The sequence below is a fragment of the Mus caroli genome, chromosome 4 (genome assembly GCF_900094665.2).
Source record: "Mus caroli chromosome 4, CAROLI_EIJ_v1.1, whole genome shotgun sequence".
Taxonomy (NCBI): Eukaryota; Metazoa; Chordata; class Mammalia; order Rodentia; family Muridae; genus Mus; species Mus caroli.
Genome location: NC_034573.1, coordinates 10,090,788 through 10,114,274, shown reverse-complemented (window position 1 = coordinate 10,114,274; position 23,487 = coordinate 10,090,788). Strand labels below are relative to the sequence as shown.

At 39.0% G+C, this 23,487-nt stretch overlaps 1 long non-coding RNA gene and 1 other non-coding gene across 2 annotated transcripts in view; one reads left to right on the top strand and one right to left on the bottom strand.

Moving 5' to 3' along the window:
* The window catches only part of LOC110292103, a 62,027-nt gene extending 38,878 nt beyond the window's left edge, over positions 1 to 23,149 (top strand). Inside the window, exon 3 of the long non-coding RNA XR_002377652.1 lies at positions 22,973 to 23,149. This is a non-coding gene — a long non-coding RNA (uncharacterized LOC110292103). The remainder of the gene's footprint in view (positions 1 to 22,972) is intronic.
* Positions 3,715 to 3,841, bottom strand: LOC115031018. Its single transcript, XR_003836607.1, has one exon. It is a non-coding gene; the product is annotated as a small nucleolar RNA SNORA17 (small nucleolar RNA).
* Positions 23,150 to 23,487: the final 338 nt, after the last annotated feature.

The following is a 23,487-nucleotide window of genomic DNA, read 5'->3' as shown; positions in this document are numbered from 1 at the left end:
GGAGGAGGAGGAGGAGGAGGAGGAGGAGGAGAAGGAGGGAGATGCTCTGGTAGTTTTCTTTATTCTTTTGTTTCTTTTATTCACCTTAATACCCCAGCCCTACCCCAGCCCATGTATGGTTCTGCCCACCTTCAGCCTGGCTCTTTCTGTCTTAGTTAAATTGTGTTGAAGTCTTCTAAATCTAGCCAAGCTGACAGTGAAGATTAACTAGCATAATAGACAATAGTTTAATTATGTTTCAATGATCCTTTTACCATTAAATAACTATATACTGCAACTACATTTAGTGATATAGATTAATATCATCAATTGCTGGCCCTGTTGTTTCTGCCTTTGGGGTATCCAGGCACCAGAGTGCACCTGGTGAAATGGAGGGATCTAAGCTTACCTAGGTAGGGTGGGTTTGCAGGAACCTGGTGGCTTGAGTGACAGAAAAAAAAAAAAAGCCTTCTCTGAGAAGTTTTCTGGAGGTAACAAGGGCTATATAGACCTAGAGGAGTTGGTAGGGGGTTTTCAGGGTAAGTATACACTATTGTATATACCAAGGTGCTGGAAATACTTCATATGCATGAGGAGAGAGTCAAGGTATGTGCTGGACATGTCCTTATAGGGATAGAGGAAGTTAAACCTGTACTTGGCTACCAAGCTACTTGTCTACCTCAAGAGTGGTGGAGGTGGGGGTCATACAGTCTCCATGCTTTGGAGCATGCAGAGCCATTAAAAGGAGGGGACAGTCCTAACTTCTGCTGGTCTCAGGATGAGAATTTTGGGGTTTGGACTCATTTTGACCTCACACTTGCTCTGGACTGGCTCCCCTCTTCTCATGGCTTTCAGGCTTCACAGCTGATGAATGAAATGGAATTGAGGAACATAGAAAAAGACAGATAGAATACCATGTATTAAGCAGGAAAAACATAACACAAATCAATCGTAGGCTTTCTAGTGAAAAGAATTGTTTGTCCCTGTTGAGTTTCTCAGCAACTCTAATCTCTATCTTTAAGGAAAAATACAAAAAAAAATATTTTATTATTTAGAATTTTGTATGTAAGTATGTGCACACAGGTGCATACAGGTATGCCTATGAGTTCTTGTGCCTAAGAAGGCCAAAGACGAGATTCTCTGGAGCTGGTGTTACAAGTGGTCGTGAAACACCTGATGTGTATACTGAAAACCAAATTCAAGTTCCTCTGGGAGAGCAAAAGTATGTTCTTAACCACTGATCCATCTCTCCGGCCCTGCAACTTGAGTCTTGAAAGCAACATACAAGCTGATTATGCCAAGGATTCACTCAGATGGGAATTACTGGAGAGAGAGCTCTACAACTTTAGAGATAACGTACTTAGCAAAACAAAGAAGCAGATTCTTTTAACTATTATTCCATAGTAAAAAGACCAACAGCTACAACAGAAATGAGGCATAAAGGAAGAAAATGGACTAAGGAACAGAACTTCATTTCTCTGAGTAATTTCAGAATATTTAAGAAGCCCCTTAAACTCAAGACAAACAACCATGATGCAATAAAATTAAAATAACAGGAAGGGAAAACAATTTATATATTTTTTTCTTTTCTTCTTTGTTTAATGGCTCTTTGTGAATTTCACATCATGGATCCCATTTCCACTAATCTTCCCATCCACTCATATCCATTCCCTTCCATGCTTGCAACCTCCCCACCAAAGGAGAAAAAAAGTCTCATTGTGGAAGATACATGTCACAGTGTGTCCCTTTTGTCTATACTTTGCTTACAAATGGTCATTGCAATATTTTGCTGGTCTGGTAGGATGCCTTGGGCTTCTGCTACTCTATCAGTAAGGGAACCTCAGTGGGACTCCTCTCAGATGGATATCCTGTTGTTGCCCTGTGTCATGGAGATTCTGTAGTTTTGGATCTGTAGGTCCATCTCTTTCATGAACTCCAGCAGTTCATAGATGGGGTAGATATTGAGGTGGACCAATTCAAAGCCCTGGATCTGAGCCTGAGAGTTAACTGATCAACAGCCCTCCTACTCTCATGCCTTTGGGGCCAGTTCACCAGAAATCCTGCAATCTGGACCTGCTCTGTTCTTCTGCCCAGTTGAGGTACATAGACCTGTCCTGAGCATTGGGACTATTAAGGTACATGTCCAGTTCTCTCACTCTCATGACCCCAGGAACATCTCTCTCATTGGCTACTCTTACATCAAGGCCAACTCTACTGTGCTGCCCATGTGAGGCACAAGGCTTGCTCTCCTGTTCTCATAACCCTAGGGAAGCTCTCCTGTCTATCACAGTGGTGAGGAATAAAAGGGAGGGAAGGGAATCTCTTCCTCACTCATACCACTGAACAGCTAACAAGACTCAGGGCAGGCTGTCCCATGACCATGCCATTGGGAACAACTCACTCTCAATTCCCAAATCCAGGACTGTGCTACTCAGGCATTATGAACGGTCTGCTTTCCGTAGTCCTGCAGCAAGTGAGAGGCAGGGAGTCTCCTGCTAGATGACCTCAGAGCTCTCTCACCTGCTTGCCATAGCTGTCAAAGGGAAAGAGGCAAGAGGCAAGGGGCAAGGTGGGGAGCATCTCTCTATCCCATGTTACTACATAGCAGACAAGTAGAGGGGTCAGGTCTCCCCTGCTTGCTGCCCAAGCAAGGGGCAGAGTGCCCAAGCACTCTCCTAAGTGCTGCAGATGATGAGGGGCAGGAACAGCTCTCCTGCTGTCATGACCCCAAGGATAGGTCTCTCACCACCTGTAGGTGGTAAAGAGTGAGGGGGGAGGAGGGTATCTTGTCCACATCTCCACATTGGAGAGAAGTGGTAGCACCAGTTTTCCCATGCCTGTATCCTCAAGGCAACTTGCCTGCAACTCTGGCCAGTCTCTTGAGGACAGCGGTTGGCTAGAGGAGGGGTCAGCCCTCCTCCTCTCATGTCCCCATGGTCACCTCTCCCACGATGATCAGGAGAAAGGTGTGGCCCGTTCTTCACAGCCTTCACACATCAACATGTCCCTGGGCTTCATCAAAGACCAGAGACATTTGACTCCTGCTGCTGGTTCCTGTACTCAGACATGGACCCAGTGGCAGCACAGACCAGGACCCCACCATGGTCCTAGTTGCCATCACTGGTTACATTCATTAGGTTGTTCCTTACTACCTTCAAGTCTCCAGCTCTGCCTTTCTTCATTGTGCCCACATCCTGCTGTTTCTCTTTCTTTTCTGTTTCTCCACCACTTACTTGTTCCTCTAAGTGGCACCCAGGGTCTCTGAGTGTCCATCATAATCTCAGGAGTGGTCTTAGGAGTGTTATATCCCGCCCTTGCATTATGACACCAGGTAAGGGTCAACTTAGGTATGGTATGCACCTACAAGTCTATGCAGCACTGGACTGTTGATCTCAGTCTTGGTCCCTGTCCAGGCCTCATGGTGCTGGTCTGGTAGTTGTCTAGGGCTCACTCTTCACCCAGCCTGCCATTGTGGCCCTTTGTGAATGTGTTTATCTTAGGCTCATGCCAGCCTGAAAAGGATGAGATTCCAGGCAGGCTTCTTTTCATGTCCAACTTGGTCCCCATCCTGGGAGTCCATCCAGGCCTGCCTGGCACTGAAGTGGTAGTTGTCTCAAGATAGCTCCTTGTCCAGGCACCCCGGTGCCAACCTGGTGGTTGTCTCAGATTGATTGATGATTGATTGATTGATTGATTGATTGATTGATTGATTGGTTTTGGTTTTCTTTTTCAGGGGCTGCTAGACCACTAATCCCTCAGATGTTCATAGGACCACTGAGTGTAAACATAGCCTCTTTCTCCTTTGCAACCACTGACTCACATGTAACACAGCAGCCACACCTGTAACACTTGAAGGTGCAGGTGAAGGCTTTATTTAATTTTAGCTTAGCATTACTGGTTTTGTTTTACCTTGTGTTTTACTTTTCCTATAATATTTATCTTACAAGTATGATAGACTTTTCTACACAGTTACCCTCCCTAAAAATACAAAATAAATAGCACCAAACTCTACCTTTTGTACTAAAATCACAACAGAATTAATTGGAATAAAAATGTTTAGTTTCTATTGTCAACTAGGTTCTCAGAACTGATGATAAATGCTTTTAACATGGTCTTTGTCAGATAGATGTTACTCTGTTTTACAGATCTTCTTAGGCATCTGATACCACACCAGCATTTAATTTTTAATATATCAATTTACTTATTTAATTATGAATATCAAGAACATTAAAATTATTTTCTTAATCTTTCAGTTTACTAATTATGCTATAATCTTGTTTTTGTACCTTTTAGTCATTGGACATCTCTATTAGATGAAGCCAAGCCTTCCATACTATTATGTTTCTGATGTTTCTGAGTCCTTTTTTAATCTTTCATAAGAACAAGCTATATTTTTCATTACATCGATGTAACTTCTTTGCAATCATCAAATACCTTGCTATCTTAAGAAAGTTTCAGATTGCTCATTCTCATTGAGATGCCATTCATTTGTTTCTTTTTCAGACTTTATAACAATGAACTTTCTGCTGCTTCATCAACATCACCCCTCTATGCAGAGTTAAGCTGCAATCTAGAGTCCACATTACTCTGTTAAATTTACTCTGACAGAAATCCCCAGTGACATCGAAATCTCAGTCTATAGCCTATGTTCCTCTTGGCATTACTCTTCTTGGCTGTATCTGAGTCTATTAGGCACTTGGCTGACAATGTTAGCCAATTTCTTCTATAGGTTTTTTGTTGTTGTTGTTGATGATGTGGACAATCTGTTCTGAGTGCTGGTGTTCAACAAAGTTCCATTTTTGTCTCTCTTATTTTTTTTTTCTATTTATTTCTTAAAGTCACATAAAATTGCCCACAATACAGGCACTTATTTTTTTTGTCAAAAGTAAAACGCACTTCCTCTTTTCCTTAAAATACAACTTATCCTTTCAATCACCTTCAGTTGATGGTGATATTATCTATCTATCTATCTATCTATCTATCTATCTATCTATCTATCTATCATCATCTATCTATCTATCTATCTATCTATCATCTATCTATCAAATAAAAATGTGAATTGTTCTTGAATTCTCTTTCTGTCTCCTACATTGAGTCAATCACTAAATTTGACATATTTTATCCTGGGTGTATTGCAGACTCAGGACTTCCCTCTCGATTCCAGTTGGTCCAGTTTATTTCACATACTTTACATTGATTTCAGGCCATTCCCTAAAGCATTCAATTTATCTCAGCTCCAGTCTAAAGTCTACCCTCTTTTATCAGTCTTACTCTTGTAGAGTAAGCAGTGATCACATAGAAAGGCCTAATAGAAACACATACTTGTAGGGCACTGGGCATGGCAGAATAAAGAGAGTGGGAGAAAACCTGCAACATGCCAGAGTTCTGGTGCTCTGGGCTGGTGAACACAGGAGGACTGCTGCACACTTTCCACAAGGCTCTGGGTGGGTGTCTGGCTGTGGGAAGCCATGGAACCCCAGCCCGCCAGGGGGTGGACGAGGGGCAGTCCAAGGTCTCTGAGGTCAAAGATAACAGGTTCTTAGTCTGGGGCATCCCAGACACAGCTGTACACCGCGGAAGAGCTGAGAACAAAATGGGGGCCCCAGGGGCAGCTCAGTTATCCCCAGAGCCGAAGGGAAGAGAGATGAAGGGAAGACAGGACAGGGAAAGAGGGGGCACTGGGTGGTTCCCATGCAGGCGAGAGCCCTTGGTCCGGTCAGTGACTGGAGCACAGGAAGGCCTTCTGGCGGGAGGTTAAATGTGGATCTTTAGGAGAAAGCCTAGCCCATCATTCAAGCATGGCGAGCCTTGATCAGAGACAGTCTATGGTTTTAGAGCTTTACTGTAAGAAAGGCAGGGAGAAAGAGAGAAGGTAGAAAGAGGGAGAGTGGGTAAGGGAGAGAGAGAAGGAGAGTAGAGAGTAAAAAAGGTGAGAGCTTAAAAAGAGTGAGGAGGGGCCAAGGAGCTCCTTTTATAGTGAGCGGGGCTACCTTGTGGTTGCCAGGTAACTCTGGGGAGGAGCACACCTGGCAGAGTCTAGCTAGAATGACAGGAGCTTGGGGCTTTGTCTGCATGATTGATAGTCACAGAATTATGGAGTTGGGGGCTCTGTGGTGTCAGGCACCTGTCTCTGGGAACGTGGTTCACTGCTCCGTCCCTTGTAGAGTTTTCTACTAGATCTCCGGAACAAGCCTCATTCAACCAGAACAGGCTGCCTCTCACAGCCCCACACATGTTCTCAGGGAAAAGGGTGTTTTTGAATAAGTGAAGCTTTGGAGCTATGCTACAACTGAGGATTCAACAATGTGGGATCTATGACCTAGTGGACTAGGCAGCAAAAGGTCATGACATAAAGTTTATTAGCTCTATGGTTTCCATTATTCTTGCTTCCATATCAATTGTGCAAGGAGAGATAATTCCAAAATTGGTTTTAGGTTTAGAAGCTGCTCATTACATTAAAATAAATTCCTAAATCAAAATAAATTCTATATAGAATTATGTTTAAGTAAAAATAATTATAACCTATTAAATCATTAATCTAATCAGAAAGCAGTCAGTTACCCCCATGACATTCATGATTCTCTGTATTTATGCATCTATCTTGGTATGTCAGTCATTACGACAGTCCATGGGTTTCACAACTGGGTAAGATTGTTGATAGTTATCTACTAGTAGCCAACATAGGACCTTCTAGTACAGTGAAAGCTAGTCACGAGGAAGAAATATTTTTGGTCAGCAGCAACTTGATTTTTCTATGTCCCAAGATTAAAGTTTGTGATTTCTTCAACAGTGTGTCAGACCATCAATTTCTGGTGGAAATTCAAGAGCTATAGCAATAGCTTACTTTACTTCAAGGGTTTCCAGGGCATCATAACAAACAACTCCAGGAGAAATAGATATCTCACAATTAGATCTGGGTTTTTTATTTCCAACCCATAACTTCTAACTTGAGCACTTAAAGCCTATTTTACAGGGGGAAATTCATGCCGGGTAATTTGGCCAGGGATTCATGGTTGAAGAACTCAGAGGCACCTGTGATGGTTTGTATATTCTTGGACCAGGGAGTAGCACCATTTGGAGGTGTGGCCTTGTTGGAATAAGTGTGACCTGGTTGGAGTAGGTGTGTCACTGTGGGTGTGAGCATAAGATCCTCGCCCTAGTTGCCTGGAAGTCAGTCTTCCACTAACAGCCTTTGGATGAAGATGTAGAACTCTCAGCTCAGCCTGTGTCATGCCTGCCTGAATACTGCCATGCTCCTACCTTGATGATAATGGACTGAACCTCTGAATCTGTAAGCCAGCCCCAATTAAATGTTGTTTTTATAAGACTTGGCTTGGTCATGGTGTCTGTTCACAACAGAAAAACCCTAACTAAGACAGCACCTATAGTGAATCTACTAATATTATTTGGCTAAATCAATACAGCATCAAATCACCTGTGTATAGATAAATTATATCTCTGCACAGAGATTAGTGCAGCTCTCTGACCTCAGCAGAGTTTTGTTTTGTTGATGTTTTTTGTTTGTTTGTTTTGTGCAACAGATAATGTTAATATAGAATTAATATAGAAACTTACACCTGGTCAAAATGCAGAAAATAATTGTAATGCTCAACTACATATGGGGTATCTTCATCATTCCCCATGCCCAAGGATCATGAACCAGTATAGAAGAATGAGTAGAAGCATTATAAGAGCCATAGGCTGGGGACACTGGAGTGAAATAGTACCTGATGGGAAAGGACCATAGCACTCAAAACACATAGAGACAGTGGCTTCCTTCACAAGCCCTGTCTATCTTCCTGTCTTTGAAATTATATTACGTGAATTTGATACTACACCTGGATTTTAAATTTGAGTTCTGGAGATCAAAGTCAAACAAGCACAAAACCAAGCAACTCAACATTCCAGTACTGGAGGCAGGGGCAGTTCACAAGTCCATAGCCCTAGCTAAGTACTATTTGACAATAGATTATTGATGAGAAGGAAGAGTCCATTTCTTTTTAAAGTATTGTCTCTGGTGTGTAGATCTTGCTCCAGTGAATGGTCCCATACCCAGGCATATATAGTCAGGACAAATTAAATTCTGTGGATTATGAAAAGGTATAATAATAAAAAAATAGAGTTGGAAAAGAGTGGGAAATATGGAGTTTAGGGTAAATTAAATAGGGGTTATGATGAGTAATAAGTGTTGATTTGTATCAAAATACATTGCATAAAAATTCCAAAGAATTGATATACATCATTATATTAAAATAACATAAATGTCAGGCAATGCCCCCCCCCATCAGCCACAGGACATACCTTCCAGAAGACAAGATAGGCTGCTGGAATCCTTCTCTCCCAGTCTCTTTCTTACCTGAGACCCCTAGAACTGCAACAGAACATCAGCTGTAGTTTCTCTTTCCACCCATCCAGCCTCCTGAGGATGCCACAGGCCGTTGCCCACTGCCTATTGCTCCCCACACTGTCTCAATCTCCCACTGGGGTGGACACCTCTTGCTCAACCACAGACCCCCTGTCTGAAGACGAGCCTCCAGTTCTAGAGATCATTTCCTTTGAACACATCAGTAGAGCAGGTCACTAAAATATCCAATACACATCCAACACAGTCTCTAAAAATCCAGAGAAGAAATGAAAACCAAGGAACAAACACCACCCAACAGAGGCAAATCTACAAATAATAATCACCTAAAACTCTAATCAACCCAAACCTAGACACCAGCATAAGAACACAATCAACAATAGCCAGAGTAGTATGTCTCCATCTATCCTACCACTGCAGGCCTTGAATATTCCATCATAGTTGAAGCACAACAAACAAACAAACAAACAAAACAAAAAATGAAAAGTGTAGGCATGTAGACAGGCCCAAGAAAGGCAAAATTCATTAACAGAATACAAGAAATAAAAGAAAGAATCTCAGGCATTGAAGACACAATCAAAGAAATGGATAAATTGGTCAAAGAAATTGCAAAATCTAAAAATGTCTGACACAAAGCATCCAGGAAATCTGGGACACCATAAAAAAAAAACAAACAAACAAAAAAAAAACAAGCCTACATATAATAGGAATAGATGAAGGAGAAGAATTCCAACTCAAAAGTCCAGAAAATATTTTCAACAGAATGATAGAAGAAAATTGTCCTAACCTTAAAAAGGAGAGGCCTATAAAAGTACAAGAAGCTTACAGAACACAAAAATAAATTGGACCAGAAAAGAAACTACTCTTACCACATAATAAGTCAGTAAATATATAGAACAAAGAAAGTGTATTAAAAGCGCATAGGAAAAAGACAGAGTAACATACATTCAAATTCTCAATGGAAACTCTAAAGACCAGGAAGGCTAGAATAGATGTGTTGCAATCTAAGAGACCACGGATGCTAACTCAGACTACTATATCCATCAAAATCTTCAATCACCATAGATAAGGAAAATAAGATATTCTATGATAAAGATGAATTGAAATGATATGTATCATCTCTATGCCCAGCCATACAGAAAGTGATAGAAGGAAAATTCCAAACTAAACAGGTTAAATACTCACACGAATACGGGGAAAATAAATATAATAGATACCAGGAAAACCAAAATAAGGGAAACAAACACACACATACACTCATGCCCTATCACCACCACCACCAACAACAAAATAACAGGAATTAATAATTATTGGTCATTGGTAACTCTCAATGTCAATGGTCTCAATAAAAAGACACAGATTAACAGAATGGATATAGAAGGGGCTCATCCTTCTGTTACATACAAGAAACACACCTGAATATCAAAGATAGACATTACCTCAGGAAAAGGAGTTGGAAAAATATATGTCACGAAAATGGCCTTAAGAAGAAAATTGAAATAGCCATTTTAGTATCCAACACAATAGACTTCAAATCAAAGTAATCAAAAAGGATGGAGAAGGATACTATAGATTACTTTATGGTAAAACCCACCAAGATAGCACTTCATTGTTTAATATTTATGCACCAAACACAAGGGTGCCCCCACTTTGTAAAACAAACACTATTGCAGTTTAAATTACACACTGACCTTCACACACTGATAGTGGCAGATTTCAGTACCCCACTCTCTCTAATGGACATGTCATCCAGATGAAAATTAAACAGAGAAATGTTGGAGTTAACTGATGTTATAAACCAAATGAACCTAACAGAAACATTTCACCCAAAACCAAAAAATATAACTTTTTCTCAGGACCTCATAGAACTTTTTCCAAATTTGGCAACTTACTTGACACATAACAAGTCTCAATAAATTCAAGAAAATTGAAATAACTCCCTGCATCCTCTCATGGATTAAAGCTGGATATCAACAATAGAAACAACACAATGTTACAAACTCATGGGAACTGGACAACTCTCTACTCAAAGAAAAATGAGTCAAGACAGAAATAAAGAAATTAAAGATTTTGTAGATTTCAATGAAAGTGAAGACACAATATACCCAAACTTAGACACAGTAAAAGCAGTGCTCAGAGAAAGGAAGGGTCAAAGCACAAAGTGCCTTCTTAAAAAAAAATTAGGGAAATTTTATACTACTTAACAGTATACCTGAAAGCTTTAGATCAAAAAGAAGTAAGCATACCAAAGAGCAGTAGACAGCAGGAAATTAAGAAATTATCAAACTAAGGGCTAAAATCAATAAAACAGAAACAATATAAAGATCAGTGAAATAACGAGTTGATTAGATAGAAAGACCCTTATCCCAACCAAAGGCTTGGAGAGACTATCCAAATTAATAAACTCAGAAAGTAAAAAGGAGAACTGACAACAGACACCAAGTGAATCCAGGGAATCATAAAGACAACATTAAAAACCTATACGCCACCAAACTGGAAAATCGAAAAAGAAATGGGTCATTTTCTCAATAGGTATCACTTACTAACATTAAATCAAAGCAAGATAAACAATTAAAACCTACCTACAATCTGTAGTAAAGTAGAAGCAGTCATTAAATGTGGTATTCATCAGCTGATATTCCCCATGTTGGGCCACAACTATGGTGTATATGTTGGGGTTCAGCTGTGGTTTCCTATATTCTGCTTTCTTTCTCCTTCTCATGGTGTCCAGACAGCACTGCACACAAGGCTGGAAGGATAAAGTGGAGTCAGGAACTGGAATGAGTGCAGGGGCTGTAGAGGAATGTAGGCTGGGTTTCCCTGAGGATCTTAGTGTTGCAGTTCCTTTAGATGAAGGCATTCTCTAATGGTCTTCCATGAAACAGCTCTCTCAAACAAACTTAGCTGGTGAAAATACCTTTATTCAGGGTGAGCTTTATGCATATACTTTATTTGGAGAGAACCATAAGTATATATGGACATTTGTGAGTAAGGAACTTTCAGCGTAAATGAATATCCTTGTCTAGAGTTTAAATTTCTGTGAATGCTTCCTTGGTATGGAGCAGTCCAGAAATTCCAGGTACTTGCTGGGTGGGTTCCTTTAGGGGCAAGGTGGAGAAGCTTGTAGTTCTGGCTAGGACTACTCAACCTTCTACAGATAGCAAATGTGGAGAGTCAGGATTCCCAGACAAGGTCAGAGGAGGGTAAGCCCTGCTGGTAAAGGGGGTCTTCCATCTTGTGCCAAGTTCAGAGGAGCTATCTGCTCATGGTAGACTATGACCTTAATTAGCAGAGTTTCTCCAAAATTAAAAATCTCCCATTAACAACAACAACAACACAACAACAACAACAACATCCCTGAATCAGATGCTTTTAGTGCAGAATTCTACCAGGCTTTCAAAAAGCTAACATTAATACTCTTCAAATTATTCCACAAAATAAAAACACAAGGAACAATGCCCAATTCATTTATTAGTACACAGTTACTTTGATACCAAAATACATAAAGATTCAACAAGGAAAGATAATTACAAACCAGTTAACTCTTATGAACCTAGATGCAAATATACTTAGTAATATATTTTCAAACCAAATCAAAGAACATATCAAAATCTACCATAATAAGGGAAGCTTCATCCCAGACATGCAGAGATAGTTTAATGTGAAAATTAGTAAATGTAATCTATCATATAAATAAACTGAAAAAAAACCCACATGATACAGAAAATGCCTTTAATAAATCCAACACACTTTCACAATAAAAGTACTGGAGAGATTAGTGATACAAGGGATGTAACTAAACATAATAAAGAGAGCCTGTAGCCAGCCTCAAATGAAATGAAGAGCAATTCCACTAAAATCAGTAACAGGAAAAGGTTGTCCACTCTCTTGATATCTTTTCAATATAATAGTCAAAATTTTAGCTAGAGCAATGAGACAAGTGAAAGAGATCACAGGGATATATATTGAAATGGAACGTGTCAGTGTATGTTTTTATTTGCAGATCACATGACACTGTACTCAAGTGACCCTCAGATTCTACAAGGAAATCCTATGGCTGATACATACTTTCAGCAAAGTGACTAGTTACATTAACAACAACAAATTAGTAGTTCACCGATACACAAATGACAGACTGAAGAAGAAATAAGGGGAACAGCAAACCTCAAATAATATAAAGTATCTTGGCATGATTCTAATCAAACAAGTAAAAGATCTATAGGACAAGAACTTCAAGTCCCTGAAGAAAGAAATTGAAGAAGATACCAGAAGTGGAAAGATCTTCCATGCTCATGGATTGGTAGGATTAACACTGTAAAAATGGCCACCCTAGCAAAAGCAATCTACTGATACAGTGCAATCCTTATCAAAATTCCACCATACTTCTTTACAGAACTTGAAAAGAAAATTTTCAACTTTATATGGAAAAAAAGTTTTTAAAAAGAGGAAAGTTGAAACAATAATGAACAATAGAACTGACAGATGTTACACAATTCCTAATTTTAAGTTGCACTACACAGCTATTGTAATAACTGCATGGTATTGACATTAAAACAAACACATTGCTAATGGAATTGAATTGAAGATACTGACATAAATTTATACAGTTATGAATTCCTAATTTTTAAAAAGGAGCCACAAATGCACAATAGAAAAAATAACACATCTTCTACAACTGGTGCTGGTCAACTGGATGTCTGCAGTAGAAGAATGCAAATTGACTTGTATTTTTCACTCCACACAAAACTCAAGTCCAAGTGTATCAAAGGCCTGAGCATAAAAGATACACTGAACCTGATATACAAGAAAGTGGGGAACCGCCTCAGCAAAATTGGAATTGGTCTACCTCAAGACCCAGCTATACCATTTATGGATACATGCCCAAAGGATTCTTCAGCCTATCACAAAGACATTTGCTTAGCTATGTTCTTTGTAGCTTTATTTATAATAGCCATAAACCAGAGACAACCTAGATGTCCCTCTCCTGAAGAATGGATAAAGAAAACATGGTACATTTATGCAATGGAGCTTTATTTACTTATTAAAAAGAGTAACATTGGGAAAGTTGTAGGCAAATGGGTGGAACTAGAAAAAATATCAGCCTGAGTGAGGTAACCCAGACCCAGAGAGACAAACGTGGTGTGTATTGACTTATAAGTGGCTATATACTGGTAAAAGTGAATATATTGCTGTTAAGTAAATGATAGTCAAGCTCCAATCTAGAGATCCAGAGACATTAAATAAAGAGGATGGCTCTATTGGGAGGCTTGGGCATCCCTGGGAAGAGAAAATAGACTAAATCTTGTGGGTGGACTGGGTGTAGGTAGAGATGGGAGTGGAAGAGTTCAGGCAGGAGGCATGAAAAGGATGGAGGAGAATGTGAGCCATGGAATCGGGGAACACTGCAGGTGTGAGGAAACCTAATGCAGTAGAAACTTTCTGGAATCTATGATGGTGACCCTAGTGTGACTTTCAGTAATAAAGGGTACAGAGTCTGAATAGGCCACCTTTTGTAGCTAGGCAAGGCTTCCAGGGTTGAGACTGGGTTGCATTTGGCTGAGTTGTTAGTCAGGGGGTCTGGTGAAGATCCTTAACCAACCCAGGCTAATGCTAGGACACATTGCTCTATGGAAATTGACAGTGGGACTCTGATACTGAAGACAGCACTCTACAACTCATTGAATATAGAGAAGTCGAACTGGTGCCTGGACTCTTCACCACTATGTTCTAGACTCTTTTGCATAAGGATATTGGTACCTTGTCCATTCTTCATCAGAGAGGCTTCCTTCTGAAGTAGATAGTAGTGAGTGCAGAGACCCATAACCAAACATTATGCAGTCAGAGTGTCTAAATTGGAGGTCTATATCAGTCCCTCTCCTAGAAGAACAGTGAACCCCATGGAATAGGGGGAAATATGCAGAAGTCAGAGGGAATATGGATACCAGGAAAACATAGCTCACCAAATCAATTAAATAGGGCTCACATGGGCTCCGAAACTTAAGAGTTTCATCAGGTTCTCTGTATAGCTTTGTGTTTTTGTGGGACTTCCAACAGGTGGAGTTGGCTGCCATATCTCTGACTCTGCCTGATTTTAGGACTCCTTTCTCCCTTTTGAGTTACCTTATGCAGTCTTGATATGAGGACTGTTCCTTTGCTTTATTGTGTTATGTTTTGTCATCTTTGACTTCTGTCTCTTGGAGGTCTGCTATTTTATGAAGAGGAAACAATGTGGGAGTTGACCTGGGGTTAAAAGGGGAGGTTGGGAGGAAGGTGGAAAAAGCAGAGGGAGGAGAAACTGTGACTAGGATGTATGAATCTATTTTTAATAAAAAACAAAACATAAAAGTCTTTGAAAAACACATGGAAGGATTTATTTTCCATCTTTGTTGTGAGAAATCATTCTATATATTTAAAAATGACAAACTCTTTTAAATTTGATAAATTTGACAAATTAACATGTTTTATGTTCCGTATGGTAAAAACACAAAGTCAAAACATAGATGTTACGTAAACTAAGCAAGTGTTTGTAGCATATACCACAAAACCTAATTTCATTGTACTAAAATTCCATTAACTAAATGTGCTTAACATTTTTAAATATATTATTTTATATATAGTCATTAATTTGCCTCTGAAATTTTATAAGCACTTACACCACACCTGGTTTTTAAATATTAGTTTTGAGGATTAAGCTCAACAAACACTTTACCAAGAGAGTACAGCTGCGTATGTCTTCACCATCTCAGGATTTTTGTTTTACAGATTTCTATTTTAGTTTTAATTATGTGCGTAGGCGGTATGCTCTTGTGAGTTTTGGTGCCTGTTAAGAGCCAAAAAGAGTGTCATATACCCCAGAGTTGGAATCATAGTTGATAGTGTGACACAAGTCTAGGGTGCTCAGAAGTGTTGCCATGTCTACTGTAAAAGTAGTCCACACTGCTATCAAATGCACAGTCTGTCCAGCCCTTGGAATGTTATAACCTACATAAACACTTTAAACTAAAGCTCATTTTAGTTCACCTTCAACAGAATCGTAAACAGGTTACACATGTAAGAGGAAAAAAGAGAAGGAGGAAAGAAGGAAAAGCGGGAGGGAAAAAGAAGACTGAAGGAGAGGAACTTATTCCTTGTCTTGGAATTTTATAGTAATTGATTTTCTTTTACCATTTGTTTTTAAAAATTATTTCATTTTTTCTGCTAGAACATCAGCTAGTCAGGATGAAATGTGTATCAGGTTTCTCAACTTCCTGTTCTGATACAAGTGTTGAATAAACACATGCATATAAATACATAGACTTAAAATGAGCAAACAAACGAATGATTGTCTCATGGTTTGTATCATGTGTGGTCTTTTTGCTTCTCACATTTTGCCTCTTGCTACTTCCTGTCCTTTTTAATTTTTTTTTTTTTTTTTTTTTTTGGTTTTCGAGACAGGGTTTCTCTGTGTAGCCCCGGCTGTTCTGNAACTCACTTTGTAGACCATGCTGGCCTCAAACTCAGAAATCTGCCTGCCTCTTCCTCCCAAGTGCTGGGATTAAAGGTGTGTGCCACCACCGCCCAGCCTTTCTGTCTTTTTTGTATGTTGCACATATTTCCCAGAATTTTGGAGAGTGGGACATGAATATTGGATTGTAGTTAGCATTGTTTTTTCAAAGGGGAACTTTACATGACTGACATTTGAATTAGAAAAGTCTGATTGCCATCATGAATATTTGTTCCCTGAAAAACAACAGTACAAAAGAACATGGCATCTATAGATTCATGTGTCTTCAAGATTGTATGAAGTTAGGTAACCTTCTAACAAAACTGTTAAGATTATATATTTTAACAAGTTTGCTAGAATCAATTGGTATGTGTCATATGTAATGTGCAGCACTAAACTTCATATAATTTATATATAATAGATTGTTTAGTAATTCTATGTTACTTTATAATCAGGCTTCTTTAGTCCAGTGCTACATGTTAAAACACTTTTAAACTGTGGTCCAATTCCATTAAGACTCATGAACAGTATTCTATATGAGTAAATTACAAATATATGAGAACAAAGACAATAATTAGGCAAGAACTGTATGATACTAAGCTTGGGTCCAGTTTGTTGACCACAAACCCAGCATTCCCCTGTTACCCTTCAGTGGATGGATGGAATCTGATCACTATACAACCGAGAATTCTGATTCATCAGCTCCCTCACCACATCTGAGAACTGATGTCTGTTTACTCACCAGTCTCTATGATCTCTACAGATGTGTTTTGATCAAAGGTCCATTTCCAAGCTAACTCCATCCCTTTTGGGTAGAAAAAGCAGGCTTCATCTGTGAAGATAGTTTGTCATTAAAGCAGGGACATGCCAATAAGCAATATGTTTAGTCAGAAAGTTGGGACAGTACTGAGGGTTAGCTCATAGAATAAGCTTCCACAGTAATGTGTTTGAGGTATCACAATTACAGAGATAAATATTTATTGTGTATCTATGATGTAGAGAATCCTTTCAGATAAACCCCACGTTGCCTGCATATATACAGAAATGAGCATCATCTTCTTATGTGTTTCCGAAGTAACCTTCCTGTGAGTGGGAAAGGAGGCATAGCTCAGACTGTCACCCTCCTGATAACTGGAATGTGCAAGAGCCTGATTTTTTTTAAGATCCTGAATTAATTTCTTTATCAAAACTCATGAATGCACACACATAATTATATCTTCCCAGCCCCCTTCAGTCCATGAACAAATGTGCAATTGAATGAGGCACACTTAATGTCTGTGTGCTCATATTGAATGCTGGATCTAGACAGAAGTGTTTGGAAGACTGTCCAGTTGTCTTGATTTGCCTGAGAATGAGAGTATAAGTGCTCCAGCACTGCAGGAGTTTCAGTGTTAAAACCTGTAAGTTTGAACTTGCATAGAGTGCTTCCTTAGTAAGATTTTAGACTTGCTCCTCTAGTATTGCAAAGCAAACAGCAAAGGAATACTGGGAAAGTCAAAACAGGTGGAAGCCCTAGTAGATGATCTGTCATTTAAATCATATTTCTTCTATCATGTAGCTGCACTTAGCATACAACAGCTCTAACTGTGAATACAATTATCTTGCTTGCTGCTGTTGGAAATCCAAACTTGACAAAGTTCCTAGCATGGTATAATATAGAAGGAACTGGGAAGAGAATGACACTATCCACTACCATATTTTGTATAATAGTTTCTACTGTGACAGTCTCCCTTAGAAAATGTCTGTCTTCCAGTGCCTCTACTGCAGAACTCATAATATCCCCATGCCAAAGAGCACTTGCCATTGTACTCATAGCTATGCAAGCACAAGTAAGAAGGGGCTTTCCACACTCTGAACCTTTTAAAATGAATGCATTAGCTGTTCTATTTACTTATGTTTATAATACTTTGCTGAATGTCTTTGGAAACATTCATTGTTTGAATGTTAAACTATTTTAAAGGATTCTCACATCCTATGAAAAAATATTCAAACTTACAGAATTAAAATTGCCTTACACTAAACTGTCTATTATTACTGTATTATCAGATACATAACAGTAACATCCTGAAAACAAATTATGAAAATCCTATGTGTTGGACCTGGTAGACAATGAATAAACTTTGAGTTGATATTATAACTCGTATTTAAAAATGAAAAAGCATGAACATTGACTATAACTCTGTTACTTAGAAAGTCTGAGCTTTCCTGAGAAGAGTCAGAGCCTGCCTTACATTTACTTAGCATGCATCAGATAACATGTTGGGGTTACTCCCTTCCTCCTCATAGCACTAGTCTCAAGTAATCAACAATTATTGACATTTATGAGTAAAGACAAGAAACTCAAACGTGCTAAGTCTTTTGCTCAAAAAACCACATGTAGAAGATAAAAGTGCCCCCTTTATGAAACTCTCCTTTTGCATTGTTCCAGTTGCCCATAATGAATGAGATGTGAAATTATTAAATAGAAAATTCCAGAAGTATGTAATTCATACAATGTAAACACTGTTCTGTCATGCATAATCATCTTTCATGCTATTTTTTCCCACATGAACATCAAGTTGGGTGAGGCATTCTTCTGCCCAACCACATGCTTCCTGGGCATTAGTCACTTAGTAATCTTGGGCCTTGATTATCAGGTTAACTGTCACACAATAGTGTAATACTCATGTACAAGTAGCTGTCACAAAGTAGCCTAACAATGTCACTGTCATGTACTTCAATTAATCTCTTCACATGACCTTGTATCATCTCATATCATTACAAGAGGAAAGGCAGGTACAGTACAAAAATATAAAGATGAGTGAGTAGGGGGTAAAACTATGTGCATTTGATGTATGCACAGTTCCAAGCATCTACCAGGGACCTAAGAATGATCCCTGTGTATATGCAAGAACTGCTATAAAGATTTCAACCAAATTCCCAAGTTAGTGTTTAAGGGTCTCTGTTAGACTGCCACATTGCTGAGTTAACATGCACTGTTCACTCAACAAACACCTTTGGTTTCCAAGGGCTAGGTCTGTGCAAGGCAGAGAAGATACAATACAAATCAAGACTGACTTCTTGCCTCTTAGAGTTTCAAATCTATATGTGTAGTTCACATTTTGCTTTCATGGAATACAATTTCACAATATTTTAAAATGACAAACTTAAACTTTGGGATGGAAATTATTTTCCAGAGAACTAAAAATATTAATTTAAAAATATCCTCTAAATATAGCATTGTCAAACCTTTAACAATATATGATATAGCAAGCTTGCTCTCAGTGAACAACAGAGAAAACCAAGTTTGATTCCTATCAGTTTTGGATCAAAACTTTTAAGAAAATTAATGTCCAGCAGAGCACTGGAAAAATTTAATGACAAATGTTAACCTATATAATAGGAAAGAAAAGTGAATATTTCTTTAGATTTTGGGGACTTGATACCCATTTCTTATGCATTTACCTTACTGTATATAAGATATTACTTAATATAATTCATTTGGTCTTCTTGTAATCTCTCTATATCAAAATGGCTATTGTAGAGCCTATTAAGTATAAGAGTTGATGGTGGCTTTCTTCTGTTATCTCTAAGACCTTAACTCAAGGTCACAACGAGATGCTGACTTGTACACTTGCATTCTTTCTTCATTCTTCAAAAACTCTACAAGGATAAGCAACAATAAGATAAATAAATTCTTCATGGGAAACAAATAAATCATTGTGGTCTTAAAAGGATAATTCAATAACCTAATCTGATCAAACAACAGTTTTATAAAGCCAATTACATTTGTTCTTCAAACAAAAAGACATTTTAAAAGTTCATAAATGAATATACTTTCCAGAGGGACTCAAGTACAGATTGATTTATGAAAATAGCCCCTAAGAGAAAGACTAACTTCATTCTCAAAGAATTTTCACTAAGAAACAGTGACAATTTCTTTCCTCTTCTTTTTTTTTTTTTTTTTTTTTACTTTCTAGTTAAGCATCTGGCTGTGGACTTAGAGACCTTGCTGAAGCAGAGTTCTTTTCTTTACTGTTTGTCCTTCAAACATGGAAAATGACAGCATCTCGGTCAGAAAGCCTGGAGAGGTCTTTATATAACCTCCTCTCTGAAGCCCAGTCACCATAAGAACAGTGCTGACTGATTTGTATCTTTAAAATAATGTGAGAAAGGACTTTTGAAATGCATGCTCATCTCATCTCAGACTTGCAGTTGTGGTGCTCTGGCTACGTTAATTGTCTTGCTGTGCCACCTACATTCTATCTGACTAACAAGCAAACATCCAGAATGTCTTTTGTGAACATTTGTTTCCCATCTTGGGAAGATACTGAAGATGTGGACTCTTAAATGCTTTCCTATACTCACAAACACTAAACGAATTAAGAGAAGAGTAAGAAATACTCTATTTGAGCTTTTGTTTTATATTTTGGTGCTTCTGAGGTCTTTAAAAAATGAATCTTGTTCTTGGACAATTTCACATTTGTATGCAGTGCATTCTAATTGCTTTCATCCCCTCCCCCCACACCTCTGCTCATCTAGTCCAAGCCCTTTCTCCTCTCTACAAATCCTTTCCCTACATTCCTGCATCTTCTTGTTCTGTAACCCACAGAGTCTAATCAGGGCCACCTGTGTGATCATTGGTTTGTCACTGTCCATTGGAACCCAGTGGGCTCCCCAGTAAGTACACAACTGAAGACAATGACTTCCCACCTCTGAGAATCTCTCAGTAACTTTTAATTCAGAAGGAAGAAGTATAGCCCCAAGACCCACTCCCCATCATTGCTAGTTATATGACTAGTTTCATCCAGGCCCAGTATCCAAAACTATACCTTATGGTCATGATTGTAATAGCTGTGTTGTCTTAGAAAATGGCATTTTGAAGGTTGCCCCTTATCTTCCTGCTCTGACATTCTGCTCTCCCTTCTATCCTGTTCCCTGAGTCTTAAGGGAAGTATAAGTATCCTATTATGGCTGAGCACAGAAACATCAACTTATTGTCAGAATGGTAAAGCACCCATGAGCCTCTGTATTCATTACCAGCACTCTCTGCAGAGACAGGCATCTTTAGATAAGACTGGAAGAAAAACTATGAATGACTAGCAAATAATTAAAACATGCTCAACATTCTTAGCCATTAGAAGACTACTTTAAGATTCCATCCCTCTCCACTCACTCCAGCCAGAATAGATCCCAGAAACAAAATAAAACAAACAAACAAACAAACAAACAACAAATGCTGGTGCGGCATGGGTAAGGAGAACCCTTATTCATCCCTGGAGGGAGTCCTAACTAGGTAGAGTCATTAGGAACACAATGTGGCGTTTACCCAAAATTCAGAAATAGAATACCATGTGATTCAGGAACACCACTCCTAGGTATCCCAAAGAGCTCTATCCTCCTGCAGAGAAATGCCCACATCTGTCTTCACTGGTGTTCTAAGTAGAACATATTAGTTGCTTCATTCAATTTGATAAAATATGAGCATATAGCCAACTTGCATCTGCATAACAATCTATTATAGTTTATCAAATTTATAAGCCATGTGTGGTAGTACATGCTTTCAATCTTAGCACTCTGGAGACAGGCTCAGATCTAGTGAGTCATAGGTCAGTCTGGCCTACATAGGAGTTCCAAGCCAACACATTGGGGCATTATCTCCAAAACCAGTTAAAAGCAGAAGACAGTTAATTTATTCCTATCATAAAATTTGTATGGGATATGACAGTTCCACATAGTAAGGTTTGAAAAGTATTTTGAATTCATTTTTGAGGCTTTCATATATGTTACTGTATTTACACCACTTACTCCATCTCTTCCTTTCAACTCCTCTCATTTTCCTACCCAGCTCCCTCAGATCTGAGAACTTTTAATCAACTACTACTATCATTTTTTTGTCCATGAGGAAAGTCAGCCCTAAAGGTTAAAACATCACTGCTCACAGCTGTAGAGTAGCAACCCAAAACTCAAGCCCAATCTACTTAAATTGCAATAAATCATATACATTTGCATACGCAGAGCACTTGCCCTGCTCTACACACCTAATTCAGCTAGAGCTTATATTAATACTGAATTCACAATCCATGGTAGCTGAGAAATAGAGATGTTGAAACTGACAATGCTGTAAGACAGACCCCCAAGTTTTTAATTGACTCTTATATGATTTAATCTTCCATACCCAAGTTCACGCCAGCAGACTGTGTTCTCTCTCTACTTGAATATGTAATGTGACTGGATCAAATTTAGGGTGCAGTGAGTCTGGGGTGAGAAACCTTCAGTTCCTTACCACTGGATCCTCTTTGGTGTGTTTTTGGCTAACTTAGATGTAGGAACGGCCACCCACAGATTATACTTGCCCTTTAAATTCTATGTAGCTCAGCATTTGAACTCTCTAAACCGTCAGAACTCCTATCTGGGAGGCAGTCCTGCCATGGTTGTACCTACAAGTGTTGCCAAGTTGGAGAAGGCAATTTTTTGAGACTGTCAATTTGGACATAACTAGGTCAATTCCTACAGTAGCAGCATTGACAGTAATAAGGGGAACATATTTTCTAGCTAAAACAACATAATTACTAAAGAAAAAAAAATGCTCTGCAGTTTTCTTTTCACGTTCAAACCTTCAGAGTGCATTTAAACCTTTTAAATACACTGGGTTTTATTCCTGCTCTTACTTAATATCCATCATAAATCAAAATGCTCTCAATTTTATCAGAGCATTGACTACATGTTGTAATTAGCATTTAAAGTCATTATCTAGAAACCCTTGGGGAAATTTCATAGGTGAGATGATCCAACTTGAGTCTCTAGCTGCCTGTAGGTCAAAAGCACCAAATGATCATGTATAATTGTATTCAGTCGGTAATCTCATCTCAGCCCAGGAGAGGCTCAAGCCAAATTAGGTCAAATTACCTATTACTTCTCAGGAATTCATTGCTGTCTGGCACAGGTCACATTGCACAGGCTGGCCTGTGATTATCTAGATGCTGGCATTTCTAGAAACACAGCCCAGCACAGAGGGGCACAGCAAGAGGGTCCCAGAGCAAAGAGACACAGTAAGAGGGACCCAGAGCACAGTGACAGTTCAAGGCCAAGCAGCTGCTTTAAGCACATAAAGTTTAGGTCTGGAATTCATTGTATAATAAACTTTGCTCATTTATATATTTATACAGTGCCTGCACTCAGAAGGAATCCTGTCTCCATCTTTACCTTCAGTGAATATGGCTGAGATGAGTGTAGGAAGCTGTGTAAAGCGAGGGCACACATTATCCTCCTCCAGCAAGGTACCTTCCTTAATATGGAGAAGCCTATTGTATCCCATGTCTACTGGAATAAACCCTGAAATAGGCACTAAAGCCTCAGTAAGATGTGTAATTTAGCAGCATTGCCTTGTGACTCCTCCATATCCAGTGTCTACATGGGGTTCTCTATTCAGAGAAGTAGACACCCCTATGCTCCGGGCCTCCTTTTCCCACTATAAGATTATAAGCTTGGGCAAATAAAACTTTTTATTTCATGTACTCTTTAAAATCTATGACCTTAGGCTGGAGAGATGGCTGAGTGGTTAAGAGTACTAACTGCTCTTCCAGAGGTCATGAGTTCAAATGTTGTCCCCTTTCCAGGTCTCCTCTCTAGAAATGCCCTACTATCACATCCCCTATTCCCCTGCCTCTATGAAGGTGCTCCC